Source organism: Microplitis demolitor, chromosome 1 (assembly GCF_026212275.2).
Source record: "Microplitis demolitor isolate Queensland-Clemson2020A chromosome 1, iyMicDemo2.1a, whole genome shotgun sequence".
NCBI classification, from domain to species: domain Eukaryota; kingdom Metazoa; phylum Arthropoda; class Insecta; order Hymenoptera; family Braconidae; genus Microplitis; species Microplitis demolitor.
In genome coordinates, this window is record NC_068545.1 from 23,775,923 (window position 1) to 23,788,535 (window position 12,613).

The 12,613-nt window shown below is 33.4% G+C and overlaps 1 protein-coding gene across 1 annotated transcript in view; it reads left to right on the forward strand.

Annotated features, from left to right (window-relative positions):
• Nucleotides 1-766: 766 nt before the first annotated feature.
• The window catches only part of LOC103577887 (ankyrin repeat domain-containing protein 50), a 99,553-nt gene continuing 87,706 nt past the window's right edge, over nucleotides 767-12,613 (forward strand). Inside the window, exons 1-3 of the mRNA XM_014440710.2 lie at nucleotides 767-911; nucleotides 5,188-5,362; nucleotides 5,539-5,724. The gene's annotated coding sequence lies outside the window, so the exon portion shown is untranslated. The remainder of the gene's footprint in view (nucleotides 912-5,187; nucleotides 5,363-5,538; nucleotides 5,725-12,613) is intronic.

Sequence of the window (12,613 nt, forward strand, 5' to 3'; positions counted from 1 at the left end):
ACAAAAATAAGCAGAGTCAATTTATCGGCTAACTTTCGGCCTTTTCCGAAAATTATTGAAAATTTAATAGAATTTTGATAAATAAATTTTTTTTCTATGGTCTACGTTAGATAATAAAATAGACCGAGTACACAATAAGACAATAAATAAGTATTTGTAAATAAGTAGTGGGTCGGTAACAATAAAAGTTAGATCGTGATAATGAAAGTTGAATGTCGTGTAGGGCGTCGGGAAGTCGCGACGCTCCCATTTTCTTCATCGACGTCGCGCCGTACGTCCTGATGAACCTTTGGCTCGATACTTCCACTCTGCAGTCTGCAGTTATATAACTATATACTTTTCTCAGTACTAGTTCAGCTAATACAAGTTTTGTAAACAAACTAAAACATTCTTTATCATTTATCTCATCTACTAAAAAAATATTTATCAAGTTTAAGCAAAAGGTATTGCTCGTTAATATTATAAATTATTTTATTTTAGCGTTAGGGTACATAAAATATTTGAATCTCATTACCCGAGTACTCGTTATGCATATTGATATAAATATTAACATCAACTAGAATATATTTTATTAAATGTTGATATTTTGTAAAAAAATACTTGAGGCGCCTTATTTTTATTGAGTTACTGTCAAAGATAAATTTATTCCCAAAGAGAATTTATAAATAAATAAAGCTCTGGAAGATGCCTGGATGACTGACAATTTAACATAAAATTTTATTGATTGTTCTAGTTTAATTGAGTGCGGTTGCATAGTTAGCAAGTACATTGAGAAGCAGAGAGAGAGAGAAAGAGAGGGAGAGACAGAGATAGAGCTTGCAATAACAAGAAGAACAAAGTAAAGCATTTAAGAGGATTATGCAAATTAGACGATGCGAGTTTCGCGGAACGCACCGACACTAATACGCCTGGTTCGTAAAATTAATGACTTTGTTTAAAAAATATCAATGTGCCAGTACAGATAATATCTTTGAATGACTGACAGCTGTCATTGTCATCTCAGTTGTTTATTGCCGGTGGATTACGCGATAATGCAGAGGTCAATGCGCTTCCTTCCTGTGTGTGCTGTAGGTTGTAACGAGGAGTAATTAAAACAGGTCAAGGGTCAGGGCTGGATGAAACTCCGCGTCGTTGGCTACTTGATACAAGTAAACGACCCACAGCAAAAGATACTGCTGACCTATCCAATCATTTCTTAATTTTAAACTCCTTCGTATCAAAGTCTAGTCTTTTTTTTGTTTTTTCAAATTGGCTTTGCGAGCAAAGCGATTTTCACTCTTTACCTCGTTAAGCGTTTTATTAAAACTTATCTTTCATCTTTAGTTTTTGTTTGTTTTAAATATCGTTTGCTGAGTTTTATAATATTCTGCTCTAGTTTCCTTTGGTAATTATTCTGATGTCAATGCGCTTGAGTGCTTCGGATTTTAGGCAGACGGTATTTGAGTACATCGATATATTTAAATATCAACATTCATTTCTATAGTCTGATCTATTTTATATATGTGTCGAGATGTAGACATGAGCTTCAACATTGCTACTGATGACCAAGAGCCAATTTCATGTAAATCTAGGACATCCGGTTACATGTATCCGGCTAATTTTGATCTCTATATATTTAGCATCGCGAAATAATTCAATATTACTGTCAGCTATTATACTAGCAACTGCTAAATCAATAATTTACGACATGATAATCCACTAATTCAATAAATAATTAAAATGGAATGATTTATAGTAATAATAAGTGTTATGAGGTAATGAGTATCTAAAAATGTAATGAGGAAAATTTAGTTCATTATACTTTATAGTAAAGTTGTAATTGGTTATTACTAGAGTTGAAAAGCAATTTTTCTCGGTTTCTGATTTAACTCACTCGTGTCAGGGGTACGCTCGGAACGTCAGTTACGTAACTGAGTTGAATCAAGAGATGGAAGTAGATGAACCGAAGAAAAGTTTGTCTATAGACATGAACCCACTTTTAGTCTTGATTCTCAGTGGTGGCTCTTCTCTAGGTTGCCTTGTGTGCCGTATAGTCTAGTGTGCTATAGAGGATCGTTGACCTCACGAGTTTTTTTATCCCCCGAGAGGGCGAATCTGTGATTACTGGTGAGTGTGCAGTATTCGTTTCTCAATGTTACGATATCATGAAAAAGGGTAAATCGGTCATAAATTCTACAGCCGATGGAGATAAAAACCATCATTTTATTTATTTTTTTTTTTTTTAAATAAATTTATTAGTTAAATAAAAATATCGTTTATTTTCTCTTCTTTTTTCATAATTGCTGATAAATTGTCAGTCGCAAAAAAAATACAAAGTACGAGGTTGTGTTTTGTGTCCTGTGCGTACGATAATCCGGACAAAGGGATTTGTTTGTAAATTATGTGTCGGCTTCAGTGTGATTACGACACCTGAGTCTCGTGATTAATTAGTTAATGATACAACTCATCAGTTAGTATTTAAATTTTTAGTCTGTCTGAATTTATTTGTTTAATAATTTCCATACGGCAGGCAAAAGGCAACAGATTGAACAGGGAGAAGCTGTCAGAATTTAAGTGAACAATTTTTCCAACATCACGTAGACCCCATGCCCTTGTGATGGCTCTTCATATCCATCGTTCATGCTCATGCTCATGCTCATGCTCTTCACGAGTGCGTCGTTACGCAGCCCGTCCGTTCTTCTATCGGCCCTCACTCGTTTCCCCTGTCGACGTCGACGTCGACTGGGTTGTCAGTCCTCCCTTATAGATGAAACTTTGCTAAATAAAAATTCTAAACACGTGACAACGTGTCTCTATGTACCCTTGCTTATAAGCTGAAAAAAAAAGGAGAAAGTTAATGTCGTACATGGGGTTTTATTTTGAATTCAACGAGAGTAAATGTATTGTTGTATTTCTTAGGTAACAAGTAACTTGACTATTATGACGCCAGTATACGTCTACGTTTGCGTCACCTTTCAGTTGTCGTGAAAAGAAGTTTTTCTTTAGTTCCGACTTGTTCCTGCAAGTCCTGAGAAAAACCTCTATGCACTACCAGAAACTCACAGCCGTCCGGTAGCATTACTTTTTACAATACTTTACATTATTTCCGCCACTCTGCAGTGCTTTTTCCACAACACCAACGACTTAGCATTAAATTTATAGAAAGTGATATTATTCCTATAAATATTTTCTTACAAGGATAACATGGATACTTTTGATTTTTTTTCGCAAAAATAATTTTTTTACATTTTATATAAAAGCCGCTGGTGTATTTTCCACGGAGATTTGATGCACCCTCGCGCGTGATCAAGTGTAGTCCCAGGGAAAAGTAGCTTGCTCGGAAAACTCAACCCTCTTCGTTGTTTGTCTGATGATCCGCCATCGTGTGCATTTTTTTTTTAAATTTTTCGATGTGTGGAAAATAAAAAATAATTATTTAGCTCGAGCAATAGGATAAGCCGAAGATTTAGTATTTTGCCAAACGACCTCCATGAGACGACAATAGTGAGTATAGTCTTCATTCGGTTATCGCTTTTTCCTTGTGTCTCTCGTCATTCGCCCTTCTTATTCTTATTCACATAACCAGAGAGTTACTCATTTCACACTTTATGTACCTTATATATATATAAATATATACATACATACATGTTTGGTGTTCTCGAGAAAGTTTTAATGTATGGTAGTTACTACACTGTTAATATAGCCATGCCAGTTGTGTCTTGAATAATCAAGTTTGTAATTTCACTGTCTATTGTTTTGAATATAAGGGATAAACCTTACAGACATTCAAGGCAAAATTACCCACAAAGCTTTAATTTTACCTCTGTACTAAGCACTGATTTTTATCAACTCTGATAAATATATAAAAATTATATTTTCTCTCTTTTGCTACTCATTAAATAAAATTAGAAAAAAAAAAAAACAACAAATTTGTCAATGAAAAATATTTAACCAAAAATTTTTCATTTAATACAAAAATTTAAGCGACCGCCTTTTGCCTCCTTTACTTATTGTAAAAAAAGCTATTTATTTACATCATAATAAAATTTATTTAAACAGTTTGTTCATGTCCCGTAACAATATTATTTTTATAAAACACTAAAGAACCACTTTACTCGATTGCACCTTGACCATTACACGGTTTTATTATCTACAGCGAGGAATTCCTCTTAGGAATTCAATGTCTCTACACTACATGTATACATGTACACATTATATATATATATATATATATATAAGAGGAAAAAATGCAATAGAATTGTTGATTTCTTGAGTTGAAGGCGTCGTGACCCTACAATAGCTGTTTAGTGCAAGTTAACGAGCTGGTATTTTGAGATCATTACTGACCTACCTTTTTACAAGTTATGCAAATGTTAAGTATCATGAGCCGTCAATGTGGATGACTTGAGAGTTGGTTGTATGTATAATACATTATTGAGCATACCGAGGCGCGGTTAAAAGATGCACGAAGCCAGATGTCTATTATATAGTTATATAGGCATTAAATATGTAATAAGCAGCTCGGGTTTATTCATCCGTTACATAAGGACACCGTTAATTTTATTTTTATCATTGAGCCTCGATACTTTCTCCTGATCATCATCGCTGAACCGTAGGTCCGCTCTTTAGAGTTAACTGGGCTCGTTTTCATCAGATCGCCGCTAATCGACTCGTTATTTTTTTATATTAAATAAAAATAAAAAAAAATAAAAAACGGTCTAGCTTAATGTGTTTTTAAAAGAGATAGCTGATATTTTTTCGACATCAGTGTCGCCGATGAAGTTAACTCGGCATGACAGATGATAAATCACAAAGCAAATAAATAGGATTATCTTATCCTCATTATTTCGTCTGGTAAAAATTAAAACGGAGAAGGAAAAGACGAAAAGAAATATAAGAGCGAGAGTTCCGCAGACTAACGAGGCAATTAGTAACAACGAGGTCGCGAGAAATATCGCAACTCCGTGCTTTGGATCAAGATAGATTCTCTCGCGTGTAGGAGAAAAAGGTTATATATCCGCGAATTCATCTTGTCACTTTTATTAAGACAAATTAAACGTTCCCTTACGATATCAAAGCCCACTCACTACCTTCAGGATCTTTTTCTCTTAATCTTTATTCTTAATTTTTAACTCTTTATCTGTTATACTTTTTATTAAATTATCTTGAGGGTGATTTTTTACTAACGAAAAAAAATTTAACCCGTAGGTTGGCCAGCTGCCCGGTTAAAAAATTTTCCCAGCCAGAATTTCTGGTAAAAATATGTCATTTGCACTCAGTAGTCGCGACACAATAGAGTGGACTGCAGTACAAAGTTTGAAAAATAACTAAAATAAAATAAAACGAGACCAAACTTTGCCTGGAGACTAACAAGGACCTCATGGTACGTGACATTGAAAATAAAATTCCGGGGTTTAAATAATTTATAAAAATTCAGACATCATGTCAAGCTTTTCAAAGTCAACAGACTGAACGATAAATTATTATTTATTACGTATTGTCTTTGTCTGGATTATTATCAAACTAGACGACTAATATCGAAACTATTCTGTGATTCAGAACTGAAACCCTAGAAGAAGGGACGCGCGACAGCAGCAGGTGGAGAAGGATGATTGGACTATGGAGGCGGTTCTGATGGAGGAGTACATACTGAATGAAGGAGGGTTGTTTCAAGCCCGTATTTATACACCCGGGAGCAGAACCCGCTGCACCGCGAATACACCGACGACGCATAATACGAGTTAGGTGAGTACAAATGGACTCTAGAGTGAAAAGTTGTTTCAAAGCGTCTAGTCCGACAATAGACTCGGCAAAGAAGGGAAAAAAACGTCCACGAGATTGGAATGAATAGTATATATACATATATATATGTATGTATGTATGTATGTATGTATGTATATGCAGGAGACGGAAATAAAAAAGAGATACTCTGGCAGCAGAAAAGGTAGAGAAGTTGAATAAAAAGTAAAATAAAATACGCGATTCCGCCCTCGAGCATCACCGACTTCAATGCCAAGGTTCTCTTCTGCTCTTCTCTAGGTCGATATTACTCGTCGGAGATCTCGAAAAAAAGCTAGCCTTTTACTATTTTATTCGCATACTGCGGAAAAACGTGGATGTCGCGCAAATGAAAAGAAACCGTTTTTATTGTATAGTACATTCTGTTAAATTGTACAATTGTATTCACAGCATGCCTACGTACTCAACCCACACTTTCATTATTATATTAGACATATATATAGCTCACTTTTTGTTCATACTGTCAATTCAACGAGATCGATTGCTCCGGAACGATAACTCCCGCTGGATGTAATGTAACATCGATATTCTCGTTACCGTACGTGGAATTTCATGAAATGTCAAATGAATATCACTTACTCGCTATTTATTTTATTTCCCTATATTATTTTTCCGCTGCGCACATTCCGCCTGCCATTACAATGTATCTAAATATCGTACGAATGGAATTTTTGTCGATGCATATTTATAAAGTCCGGGTTAGTCGAGTGTATTTTGGTATTTTCATATAAAAATTATTGTATTCAACCTTCGAAATACCTTTTTTTTTCGTTTTATTTTCAGTGTGTACTTTTTCACATTGAATTTGCCCAATTGGTTATTTTCCCAGTGCCCTTTGTGCCTCAAAGGGATCACAGAGTTGACGATTTTGTGACGGAATAAATTCAATTGCGGGTACATTACGCTCGTAGTCAACTTTGTAGGTATTGTGGAAGCCATTTCTTTGATGTGTTAAGAATTGTGGTCTCGAGAAAGCTTAGAAATAACAAATTTTTCGACTGATAAGAAATCGTTTAGGGTTTTTTGACATTTTCTGCGTCAGTACGTACACTGTAAAAAATTAGTGGAGGGAATGGAGTAAATCTGGAGTGGATTCGGAGTGAATCATTTATTCAATCCCCTACTTCTCAAATTGTGCCAAAGAAAAATAAAATAAAAAATTCCATTTACTAGATTTTTTATTTTAAATTTTGTTGTTTTGTCGTAACTCGGTTGAAAACAATGTAAAGTATTATTTTCTTTCTTAAAGTCAACGTTTTTCTTGTCATGCCTTATTCTAACAACCCGCAAAGTCCTCGGAAACAAAGTATGCATAATGATCTTGAATATATACGGAAGAATTTCAAGAAAATAAATATTTTTATTTTATTTACATACTCCCGTTAGCATGACACATTTTTCAATTACTCAACAACGGAGTTTAAAAAAAAAAATGAATAAAAAATAGGTTTCATTCAGACGGGAAATATTTGTCAAAGAATATATAGATGATAAATGTTGAATTTAATAAATTGGATTGCCGGAATATAATTTACGTGATTGAATTTCAATCGTCATATATTCTTTTACTATGACGTTATACCGCGGCGATCATCAACAGCCATCATCCGATTTATACAATCTCGCACAGATGCTTTTGATTGGGCACTTTATCGGTACAGCGCCAACGATAATGGAATAATATAACGCCCGGTAGATCCAACGCTTGGACATTTCATGTCTCTAGTTAAATCGTCTCCCTCTTTTGCACTTACGCTCTCTCCATTTTCTCATATACATTTTCTCGCACAATATTTTTTTTACTTTTATATCATCAAGCTGATCGAGTCTCGCGTGACTATCACAATATTGCGAATTCGGGATAATCGAGTTTGCGCATCACTCGTACTATCATCAAGTGGAAAAAAACTAAATTATATTTATCATCGTACTATTAATCAAATGTTATTTTATTTATTCAGTATAATTTATTTTATCATCTTGTCAGTTAATTAAAATTCATAATTTTTTGCAATGAGAAAGTTTAAATATCAGAGGCTGGGGTAAAATTAGACTTTTAAAAAAAATTAATTTTTGAATGGTTATCACATTTTGCCCGAATCTTTTCTAAAGTTGGATATGTTGACATAAAATTAATGAAGTTTGCTTATATGCTGATAAAAATCAAGAGATAAATTTTGAGTGAAGTTACAGAAGGTATCAAAGTGCGTCGAAACTCTAAACGAACACACGGATGATATCATGAATTCAAATTTCCCGTTAACATTTCCTGGATAAAGGTCCAAGCTTTACTTGTCAGTCCAATCACTTCGCTCACTTTGATCTTGCCCGCACTTGATTAGTGCGCATCAGTCAAAAGGTATCAGCGGCATTAAATAACAAAAAGAAAAAAAATAATAATAATAAAAAGTAAACTTTTTAAGGCAGCCGATTGATACTCTGCTTAATAATCAGCTTTGGCTCTCAGCACTTTTTAACTTAAGCTTTTTAACTTTTATTTTTTCGTAAATGAGCGCTCTGTCAGATTATATCATTGAATTTTCAATCATATTTAAAATATTACAGGCTTGCTGGTACTCGGCACTGGCTTTTTTTTATCTCCAACGATATTATACCGAGGAAAGTTATTTTCATTCACCATCGCCATACATTTGAGCGGCATTTCAGCATTCAATTTTATACAAACGAGCCTAGTGGATTCCGCTCAAAGGGATTAATAATTTTCAATCGATCACATGAATATTTCAATCCATCCTCTCTCTCTTCTCTTTCACTTTTTTTCACCCCGTGGATATTAAAATTATGTTTTAATACAAATGAATTTAAAGTACACATTACAAAGGGTAATTTTTGTGTCAATATTTGCATATTAAATTACATTATTTGTAAATCCATAAAATAAATATAAATTTATTCATATTCATACCGAAACTTAATATAAAATTCAATCAAACGGTCATTGAAAATTTATATAATAAAATAATTCACCATAAAAAATTCCGTATACATTTTAAAAAATTAATTACTAATTAAAATTCAAATTAACTCTTAATTTATTTTCGCGCAACTAATCACACTATAGCTAACCTGATTAAAATCCATTAATCCTTAATGAAACAATATCACGAATTAAAATTAATAGATAATATATATATTAACTTTCTCTAAATTATCTTAATGAGACAGAATTGCTTCCTATTATTACTTTGCTCATCAATAAAAATCATCATAAGCTTTCTTCGCGTGTCTGGGGTAAATAATTTATCAGTTATTAATAACATCCATTGATGCCGATCAATCTGCCAGCAAGTCTGAAAATAATAATAATAAATAAATAAAAGTGAGTTGTTTGAATAACGATTTAAGATAAATAAAAAAATGAAACCACATAATGAAACTGAAATACGTGAGATTGCGTGCTGACAGAATTCAAGCGATGACGGATATCGATTTATTTCCGGCCGCAATGAAATCACAATGTCTCTAAGTGGTCATATCCCGGCAATACCGGTTCTTCATAGTAACTGATAATCGCTTAGTCTGTCTTCTATTTCATAGTTCAATTTTTCTATATATAAATTTATCAATCTATAATATATAAATTTAATTACCTTTCTTTACATTAAATCATGCAGCAGATAATTTCTCTACGTATATTTTTGGTTCTAATTTTGAATAAAAAATATTATCTCACTTTTGATAAATTACAAAAAAAAAAAATTGATTACGTTAATTTACGAGTAATTAAAATTTTTCAAATATTTCGATTATTTTGATTGAAATTTAGGTGCTGAGTAAGTTTGAACGGTGATTTATAAATAAAAAAAATCACCAGACATTAACAATCAATTTTAAATAATTTACGTGGGTATAAAAAAAAGATGAATTGAAAGAGACCCTCGTAGAAATGTAAGTCATGACTTATCGCAGTTGAGCCAGATATTATTATATTTAATAGCAATGGATCATTTAGTGTCGCAGGAGTTTCCGGCGTTGCGTGAAATTAGAGAGGAATTAGAGAGAGCGTGAGTTGTAAACCCCTTGGAGGGTTTCGCTGGCAAGTTCTGCGGTTAGCTATATATGTACATATATATGTATTTGTGAATAAGTGAAGGCCTGTTATGTGTGAGGTAGAGTGCGATAGGCTGGCGCCAGAGAAAGACAGCCGGAGTAAAAGAGAGTGAAATAAAACGAGAGTATAAGGGCCTACGACCCCTCGATCAATATCCCATCCAGTGGCGTAGCATGAAAAACTATTTATTTTCAGTAACAACTCCAGATCCTCTATTATATCTAATCCAATGTTCCGTAGCTCGTAATCATACCCGACATGCCACTTTAACAATTTTATAATTTAAAACAATTTGTACATTATTTTGTTTCCTACCTGCCTGCCGGTCGAGGAAAAATCCACTACCTGAGTCATGATCGCGTCACGCTCTCGCTTAATTTTCTATTGTGTGGCCTACATATAATCGATTACTATTTCCATCATATTTTATTTCATTTTATTTATCCGTCCCAGTATAATTGGAAATTACCTTCTGTACATTTATTTATATTCTTTCAAGATAATAACATTGTCAATTGTGATTGACTATGCATCCTTCGAAATGTTTGATCAATCGAGAAAGCTAATACATATATATATGAGATATATATATCACATCCACCCTTTTAATAACTTTGTTTCTACACAATTTTCTATATTGATATTGACATCGATATGTTGAAGACATGAAAGTAGACATTGATTCCTCGTACCGGAATAATTACCGCGTTATTAGTGATATATTTATATTATCAGTATGGTGTTGTATGTTGTTGCAATAGAGATTCGCTGATTGAGCTATTACAAGAAACTAAAATCGCTCCAGTCTGGTAGAATTGGACATAAAAATAATAATATTTCCCGGTCGTTAACTCGTGCAATGGATCTCTCGTTCGAGCTGGCCAGCGCATCATATTCCGGGTCTTCAATATCCGTTATAACATCGAGAATGTATCAGAGCAAGAGCGGCGTCGGCGAGTCCGTCAGCACTCGGCATATGCACTCACGGATATTAAAAAATTCAACTGCGGGATATGAATCGTGCTCATCATGTCAAACTGAATAAATATCTATACATATTTTTATACATATATATGTGTATGTTACATTCAATTGTTGACTTTTTAAATTATTTTCACCGATCCCGGCTGCAAATATTTATAAAACTATCATGGAAATTAATAATCATATAAATTTTTCACTCCCACATAAATATTTAACTCAACTCGGGCCTTTGTAATGTCGAGAATAGAGGACTTTTGAATACGCGTTAATATTTTATTTCGCGATTGGGTCTGCGGTCAATTGGTGATGAAATTTCGTCGTATATAGACCCGATGAATTATCGGCAATCGCTCGTCGGCGGTTAACACACTATGTGTGAATCAATTTGGCTGACTCTACACATTAATTTACGCGTGTACTATTCAATGTCTGGATACGAATACATTAATGTAAATTGATCAATTAAATGTCGGATCCATTATTGCGGATTAATGAAAATATAACCGAGTAAACAGAGTTTGCACAGAAAAATGATGAAAAGTTATCTCGTTTTCTTTGTGATTGTCGACAGTTATTTTTAGAGCTCAGCCTGCACGTGCTGGACAATTGTGACTCTGTTTGCTGGGCAGAAGCTTAGTTCGAGATGTATAATGTATTCAGAATGTCGTTTCTTTTTATCTTTTGCTTTTCTGGCAGTCGGTTCTCTCGATATTCAAGGGCTCGCCCAGCGAAAATGCTCCAAACTCTGTCACTGACGAGCGACCTTTGTTTTATATATATATCTTTGTTCTGTCAGGATTGTACCGTGAATATCTATCCGTCTCGATTGAACGGCCAGTTATTGTCACAGCAGATCCTTTACTAGTATATAGATATATATAAAATTACGAAAGGAAAAGAAAAGGACGAAAAGATTAAGATGGGACACAGAATAAATAATGGATTTAACTTGTCCTCGCACTTAAATTTACGCTATTGGCTCATTCATTTTTATACCCTATCATGGAATATCCACACCATCATCACAATATATATTGAGTCATGTAATTTTTCTCACGTTTCGACAGTCGTTTTTTTTTTCTCGCGATTTCGTTGATCTGCGTTAAAATTACTTAGTATGAACACGTGCGTTATTTGAATTCAATAAAAATAATAATGACAGTACTAAAAATAAACAGTGACCTTCATCGACTTGATAGAACTTATTTATTTTATTATTATACTGTATCGACAAAAGTAGCATTTTACAATTTTTTTCTATACAATTGAACGTTTAATCAGCATAAATATAAATAGTCAGCCATGTAAATCAAAATTTCGTGTCTTTAGATTCAAATGCATGACATTTCGTTTTAAAACTCCAAGGTTTTTTAATAAAAAATATCGATTATATTAAACAAAACAATTGCGAGGATAGTTTTTTTGTTTACAATCAGATCGAACGCGATTTGGTACTTTAAATGGTAGGGGGAAGCCTCCTGGGAGCTATAGAGTTTGAATTACTTCATGAACGTGACTCATTCATTGTACATTGAAGATATTCGATCGTCACATACATACATGCATACATTTATAGATTTAACATTTACGGAAACTCACATTACATTCATATTCAAGTCATATTATCCAATGAATTTTCAATGTATAACTATACTTAATATAACAGCCGAAGAGTTTTAAAGCAGCGTAATATATAATGATATCATTAAAACGTCAATGCATGAATAATAAGATGGTCATTAAAAAAATAATGTATCATCACAAGTTTTATAATTTATT